This window comes from Thermobia domestica, chromosome 15, assembly GCF_964235325.1.
Source record: "Thermobia domestica chromosome 15, izTheDome1.hap1.1, whole genome shotgun sequence".
NCBI lineage: Eukaryota > Metazoa > Arthropoda > Insecta > Zygentoma > Lepismatidae > Thermobia > Thermobia domestica.
In genome coordinates, this window is record NC_137468.1 from 137,062,929 (window position 1) to 137,070,706 (window position 7,778).

Below are 7,778 nucleotides of genomic sequence, written 5' to 3' on the forward strand. Positions count from 1 at the left end.
TATATTTGTTGTTTTATACCTTGTTTGCTTCACTACCCCTTTTGATTGGTATTTTTTATTTGGAATATATTAAGGGGAGCTTATTGATGGTGAATATGAGAAGTGTAATAGATTTAGGAATTACGTATTATATATGATATTTTGCTTTAGTTGTTGCTTTTTTAATTAAAATGCCTATATTTCTAATTCATCTTTGGTTACCTAAGGCACATGTTGAAGCACCTGTAAGTGGTTCAATAATTTTGGCAGGAGTTTTATTGAAGCTAGGAGGGTATGGACTATTACGTATTATATATTTTATAGAAAATGTAGCTGTAAATATAAATTTAATTTGATTTGGTATTAGAGTTGTAGGGATTTGATCGGTTAGATTAGTATGTTTACGACAAGTTGATGTAAAGTCTTTAATTGCTTACTCTTCTGTTGCTCACATAGGTTTAGTGTTAATGGGCCTACTAACGATGGGATTATGGGGATTTAGAGGGGCTCTTACACTTATAATTGCCCACGGTCTGTGTTCTTCAGGATTATTTTGTCTTGCAAATATTTCTTATGAACGTTTAGGAAGTCGAAGACTGTTAATTAATCGAGGAATATTATCTTTTATGCCGAGTTTAGGGTTGTGATGATTTTTACTAAGAATTGCTAATATAGCTGCACCACCAACATTAAATTTATCAGGAGAAATTAGTCTGTTAAATAGAATTGTTGGTTGATCTTGGTTGAGCATATTAGGCTTAGCTTTGCTTTCTTTTTTTAGAGCTGCTTACAGATTATATTTATATTCATATACTCAACATGAAATGCCTTATTCTAATTTATATTCTTGTTGAGGGGGAAGTGTGCGAGAATATTTGCTGTTAATATTACACTGATTACCTTTAAACTTATTGATCTTTTTTGTGGGGCCGAGATTCTTATGATTGTAGTTGCTTGAGTAGTTTAGAATAAAATTTTAGTTTGTGGAACTAAAGAAGGTTTATTGCCCTTAAGCCATGGTTTGACCTTTTTCAATTTGTGTAACTAGATTTGCCTTTTTAAATAGAATAAGTGTTTTTTTATTCATAATAGGCTTGAGTTTTTTAGTTAATAGATATAGCGTATTTATTGAGTGAGAAGTTATTTCTTTTAATAGAAATAAAATTATTATAACTCTTCTATTTGATTGAATATCATTTATATTTATAAGATTTGTACTTTATATTTCTAGAATGGTAATTTATTACAGTGAACAATATATAGGGTCTGAGCGATATCTTAATCGGTTTATTATACTTGTATTAATATTTGTTCTTTCTATAGTTTTACTGATTATTTCTCCTAATTTAATTAGAATCCTCCTTGGGTGGGATGGGTTAGGGTTAGTATCATATTGTTTAGTTATTTATTATGAAAATGTGCGGTCTTATAATGCTGGTATGTTAACCGCCCTTTCTAATCGTATTGGAGACGTAGCAATTTTATTGGCTATTGCTTGAATATTGAATTATGGAAGTTGAAATTATGTCTTTTATTTGCATAGAGTTTTAAATAATAATGAGATAGTAATTATTTCTAGTTTGATTATTTTGGCGGCAATAACGAAAAGTGCACAAATTCCTTTTTCTGCATGACTGCCGGCGGCAATGGCTGCTCCTACACCAGTATCAGCATTAGTTCACTCTTCTACACTTGTGACTGCTGGAGTTTACTTACTAATTCGTTTTAGAGATGTTTTATTGAGTGTTTATATGGGAGACGTATTGCTTTTATTGTCAGGATTGACAATATTTATAGCTGGTATTGGTGCTAACTATGAATATGATTTAAAGAAGATTATTGCTTTATCTACTTTAAGTCAGCTTGGTCTTATAATAATAATTTTGTCTATAGGGTTTCCCGTATTAGCTTTTTTTCATTTATTGACACATGCTTTATTTAAGGCATTACTTTTTTTATGTGCAGGAGCAATTATTCATGGTGTGGGAGATACACAAGATATTCGTAGAATAGGAGCACTTGTAAATCAGATGCCCCTTACTTTGTCTTGTTTAAATGTAGCTAACTTGGCTTTGTGTGGTATACCGTTTTAGCTGGGTTTTATTCTAAGGACTTAATTTTGGAAGTTTCTTCTTTGTCTTTAATTAACGTAGTTACCTTTTTCTTATTATTTTTTTTCTACGGGCCTAACTGTATGCTATTCAATACATTTAAGATTTTATTTAACGGGCAGGGGCTTTGGCGGTACTAATATTCATTCTATTAGTGATTAGGTCAATTTGTGTAAAATGCTAGTCTGTGACATAATTTTGCTAACTTTTTGGGATGATGTGATACACGATCTGGTTTCCATCGCCATACATCTTGAGTGATAAAACCACTCTGTAAGTCTAGGCAAGTTAAACTAAAAATGGAGCGATCAATGGAACAAATTGTGAACAAGCTGATTTTTGGTACACACGTACAGAGTAGCATTAGAAACAACACTGGAGAGTTCAATTGATGTCAATGGTGGGAAACCTGGGAAATCGCCGCCATCTTGAAAAAACTATTTTTGGCCATTTTTCCTTCACAATTTTGTTTCTTGTGCTAAAACTATATGCAAGACACGTAAAAATGTTAGTGAACCTTTCTTGTAAAGCATTAAATTTCCAATACATTGAAGAAAATTGCAATTCTCTTAAGCAATGGTTTCCAACAGGTGGTCCGCGGACCCTGCAATTCTCTAAAGCAGTGGTTTCCAACAGGTGGTCCGCGGATCCTTAAAGGTCAGTGGAATTCACTACAGGACACGCAATTTATAGTTGGGAAAAGAGATTTATATTATATTTGCAAGCAATGCTTGAGCTTACAAGTGGACTTACTACCCAAGAGTATGAAGATTTTGTGGAAGAAGGGTACTTCACCGTACGGAGAACTGGAAGAGCATGGGCAGGAACATGGACTGACATCACAATTGAACAGACGCTGATGCGATCCATGAAGACTTCTGGAGGCCTGGCTCAAGGGAAGGGAGTGTCCTCATCAACGTTATCCAAATGGGTTTTAGAAATGCCAGCGTGTATTGAAGTTTATTCTCAACTTGAAATGTTTGTTACTCATATGTTGGAGGAAACCAAGACACTTCCGCACCTAGCGTGACATGAGAGATATTGAAATGTTTGAAAAATGACCACAAGATCACCAGCTTTTTGATTTCCGAAATCACAACATCATGTCCTTAGCAACAGGAGTTGTTAACGATAGCATTAACTGCTATAACAGTGAAAAAATCGGAACATATCTTGCTAAGAAAAGTTCTGGGAAGAATTTCCATGATGTCACCTACAAGCATAACTCAAGAGTTTTGCCATTCTGTTGTAAATAGACACACCAAGATAAATTATACTGTACTACCAACAACATCAACTGTACTCAGGGGTGTAGCCATGTTGGGCCGTCGAGGCCAGGCTCCCCAAATGATTTCCTAGACCCCTCAAATGACCAGTTTTCAAAACATCATTGTAAGATTCCTCGCTTCAGTCATTTAGAAATAACAAAATTTACATATAATTTATGGTAAATTATTTACCGAATTTAACTTTGCTTGTATTTGTAGAGTGACATATTGCAAAATATCTCTCCTGACAAGTTTTTATAACGGTTCTGTGAAAAACAGAAGTTGTAGCTGCTTTAACCCAAGTGGTTTAAAAAAAAAACTGTGAACTTCTTGTATTTCAGTTTCAATTACATCCAAATTGGATGGAAAAGTTTTAGACAATGGAACTATATTATTCCAGACCATTTATAATTTGTGTGTGTGTAAGTCTTTTTTAGATTTGTGTCAACATAAACTGCATAATAAACAAATGGACTTTGAAAAATACTTTTCTTATGACAGCAGATTACACAATTTACTGTGATTTATATTTAACAGTTTGAAGACAAACGTTTTAACAAGATACTGCAAATACTGCCATAAAACAATAGTACTAAACTGATTTGTAAGTACATTTTTTATAAGTTGTAACTAGTGTCTTTTTAAAAACGTTTTTATCATATGGAAAATTTGGTGAAAAACAACGTTTTTATTCAGTTCTTAAGTTTGGATTTCATTATTTTCTAGTTGATGTAAAACAGGAAGTGAGATATAGATATTAATAAAATAATTATCGTGTTTTTTTAGCCACGAATAATAAATAAATATTTTTGTCAGGAAATCGTAAAGAAATTAAGTGAAATGTCAAAGAAAATCAGTCTTATGTAGACAGGTTCAATGTATAAGGGCTTAAATTCAAATAGTTATGCACAAAGGTATAACGTTTAGTCCCGGACAGTAGTTCTTGGTTGAGCACAATAAAAACTACCTGGAACATAATATTTATGGAGAAAAAGAAAAGAAAGCTACAAAACTGTTTTTAGTTTACCGGACGGAAAGCAAAATTTTCCGTTTCTTTTTTTCAGGTCTCAAAATCATTAGCTGTAACGTTTTTTGGGTTTGTACGAGGGCTATCCAGAAAGTAGATTACGTTTTGGAATAAAAAATCAACAAAGTATAGGAAACAAATTTTATTATATACAGATGAAAGCCACACACAAATACTACTTTTCGACATAGTCACCATTCAAATTAAGGCATTTATCGTAGCGATGTACGAGCTTGGAAATTCCTTCGTCGAAAAATTCGGCCGCCTGCGACTTCAACCACTTCGTTACCTCTTCTTGCAGCTGTTCGTCGTCATCAAAACGCTGCATAGCCAGCCACTTCTTCATTGCTGGGAATAGGTGGAAGTCGCTCGGTGCCAGGTCGGGACTGTACGGCGGATGAGGAAACAACTCCCACTGAAAAGATTCAAGAACTTCAAGCGTGACATTTGCCGTGTGGGGCCGGGCGTTGTCGTGAATCAACAAGATCTTAGAGCTCAACATTCCTCTGCGCTTGTTTTGAATTGCTCTTCTGAGGTTTTGCAGAGTTTGGCAATACCTTTGAGCGTTTATTGTAGTGCCTCTTTCCAGGAAGTCCACCAAAATCACACCTTTTCTGTCCCAAAAACAGTCGCCATCATCTTCCTTGCCGACATTGTTTGCATGCATTTCTTGGGTTTTTGGGGAGAACCTGTGTGCCCCCACTGCATTGATTGCAATTTCGTTTCACAGTTCACGTGTTTCACCCATGTTTCGTCACCAGTAACGATGCGATCGAGTAAAGAGTCACCATCCTTATTGTAGGCGTCCAAAAAGTGCAACGCTGCAGCCATTCGCTGATTTTTGTGGTCCTCTGTCAAGATTTTTGGAATCCATCTTGCACAAAACTTGTGGTAACCAAGCTTTTCGCTGATGATTTCGTGCAACAAACTTCGCGAAATTTGTGGAAAACTCAAAGAAAGTTCCGTTATTGTGAACTTTCGATTTTCACGGACTTTAACATCGACTTTTTCGACAAGTTCGGCAGTCACTTTGCTGGGTCTCCCACTTCGATCTTCGTCGTGAACATTGGTTCGGCCATTTTTAAATCTTATGACCCACTGTCGCACTCCACCTTCAGTGATAATGTTGTCCCCATACACTTCACACAGCTGCCGATAGATTTCTATCGGTTTACAGTTTTTTGCTGTCAGAAACCTTATTACTGCACGCACCTCGCAGCTCGCGAGATTTTCAATTAACGCAGACATTTCAAACCGTCACAGTATCTTAACGGAGCACAGCACGAACCTCTCACTAGCACGGCTAGATGCCGACTGAGCTGCGCAACGCTCTGACCCCAAGATGGCCGCGCTAGCCCCGCCTTTAGCGGACACAGACGAAAACGTAATCTACTTTCTGGATAGCCCTCGTACATTGTAGCTGATCTCCTTTCAAAAGCGACGGGGCCCTCCTAGATAATCCTGCTACACCCCTGACTACTGTACTAACGAGTAGTAAGAACAGTAAAGGATAAAAATGAATTGTCATCCTTCTTTCAGTATGAGTTGGTACCAGTACCATTATCATTGTTTGATGAAGGTGGAATGAGAGACCCACAAATCTTCTCTCTACTCTCTTTTCAAACCAACTGAGGATTTACCTCTGGAAAACTGTCAATATGTAATTGATGAAGGTCATCTGCTGCACAAAGTGGTTTGGCCTACTCAAACCACATATGAAAATATATACAAAACATGCAGCACTTATGTGATCAAAAACTTTGGCTATAGCTTAGTAGTAGTGTTTAATGGTTATGATCCAGCTCAGCACTAACAAAAAATGTCGAAAGACAGAGACGATCCTCGAAAATAATTTGCCGTGGCATAGTTTTTGAAGTAAATATGAATTCAATGATTGAACAAAGTAAGTTTTTGTCAAATCTGGCGAATAAATCTCGTTTTATTGAGCAACTCACAAAAGAACTCCAAAACAGAGGAATTACTGTTATTCAAGTAAATGATGATGCAGACAGGCTCATCGTGCAAACGGCTAGCAAACTGGCTACCAGCGTCAATAATAAGCCTGTAGTTGTAATAAGAGAAGATGTTGACCTACTGATTCTGCTGACATCATTTACACCCGATGAGATACCTATCTACCTTTTGAAGCCAGGATGAGGCAAAGTTTCTGATAATTCTTCTATTGATGTGCAACACTGCTTTAAAAATATCAAAGATCAATTTCTGTTTTTACATGTAGTAACTGGCTATAACACCACATTATCTTTGTTCATGCAAGGAAAGAAGAAAATCTAATTTCTGGGAATTAACCCTGAACTTCAAAATGCAGTTTCAGTTTTTAATGATCCATCAGCACAAGCATCGATAATACTGGCTGAAAGAGAAAACTTTCTTCGATTCCACGGAGCTACAGAGACAGAGACTTCTTTAAATACCTTTAGATACACTAACTTCTGCCAACTCGTTTCTAAAGCCAAAACTGAAGTTAACTTGGCTAGTCTTCCCCCAACAACAGAGGCTACCCAACAACACCTATTCAGTGTTTCATCAAGTGTAACTATGGAAAGTAATGTGTTACCAGCAGAAAAATGGGGTTGGCAGAAATGAGATGGAATTTCTTTGGTTCCAGTCACCACGCTTAAACCATCCGCTCCCAAAAACCTTTTGAAGCTATAAATAATAGCATGTAAATGTCAAAAGGATTGCCATTTGGGTTGCAGATGCATAAATGTAGGTCTTCGATATTTTATTCTATGTTTTCATTCTAGAGGATTGCGATGCCACAACTTGCCACCTACTATGTCAACTGAAGAAGAAATAACGGGTGAAGTTGAAGAACAACTATTTGTTGATGAAGATAAAAATAAAAGAGAATCTGAAAATGTAGGGTTGTGCACTTTTGGTAGCAGCATTTCGAAAGTCATAGACAGAATGGCTGATGAAATATTGATAACAAGAGAGGACTGCGAACAGCCAGGACATTCAGATAAAGATATAATGGAATTCGGTTAAGGAAAGTTACATGAAATTAGCATTCCTCAGTTCGATCCTGACAACTCATTAAGAAAGGTAAGCAAACTATTTTTAGTTTCTTTTTAATTTATCTCACAATTTTAAAGATTGAATAAATATATAACATAACATTCCCTTAGTAAAGATGTTTTTTAAGATTATATAAAAATATCAAATAAAAAAATCAAAGGCAAGAAAAAAGCAAAGAAAGGGAAAATGGTCTCGAAAAAGGAAAATGGAAAACGGTTGTTTTAGAGCAATGGTTCCCAACACCTTTTGGAGGACTTTATTTATCACCATCATGAACGAGACCCCAAGAAACCTAAATCCTAAAAATCGTGATTGAAATCCCAATCCAAAAAAATACAATGTGTCCTGTCA

At 35.9% G+C, this 7,778-nt stretch overlaps 1 pseudogene; it reads left to right on the forward strand.

The window, feature by feature from the left end:
* Positions 1-210: 210 nt before the first annotated feature.
* On the forward strand, positions 211-7,397 carry LOC145671625 (NADH-ubiquinone oxidoreductase chain 5-like; annotated as a pseudogene).
* The last annotated feature ends 381 nt before the right edge of the window (positions 7,398-7,778 follow it).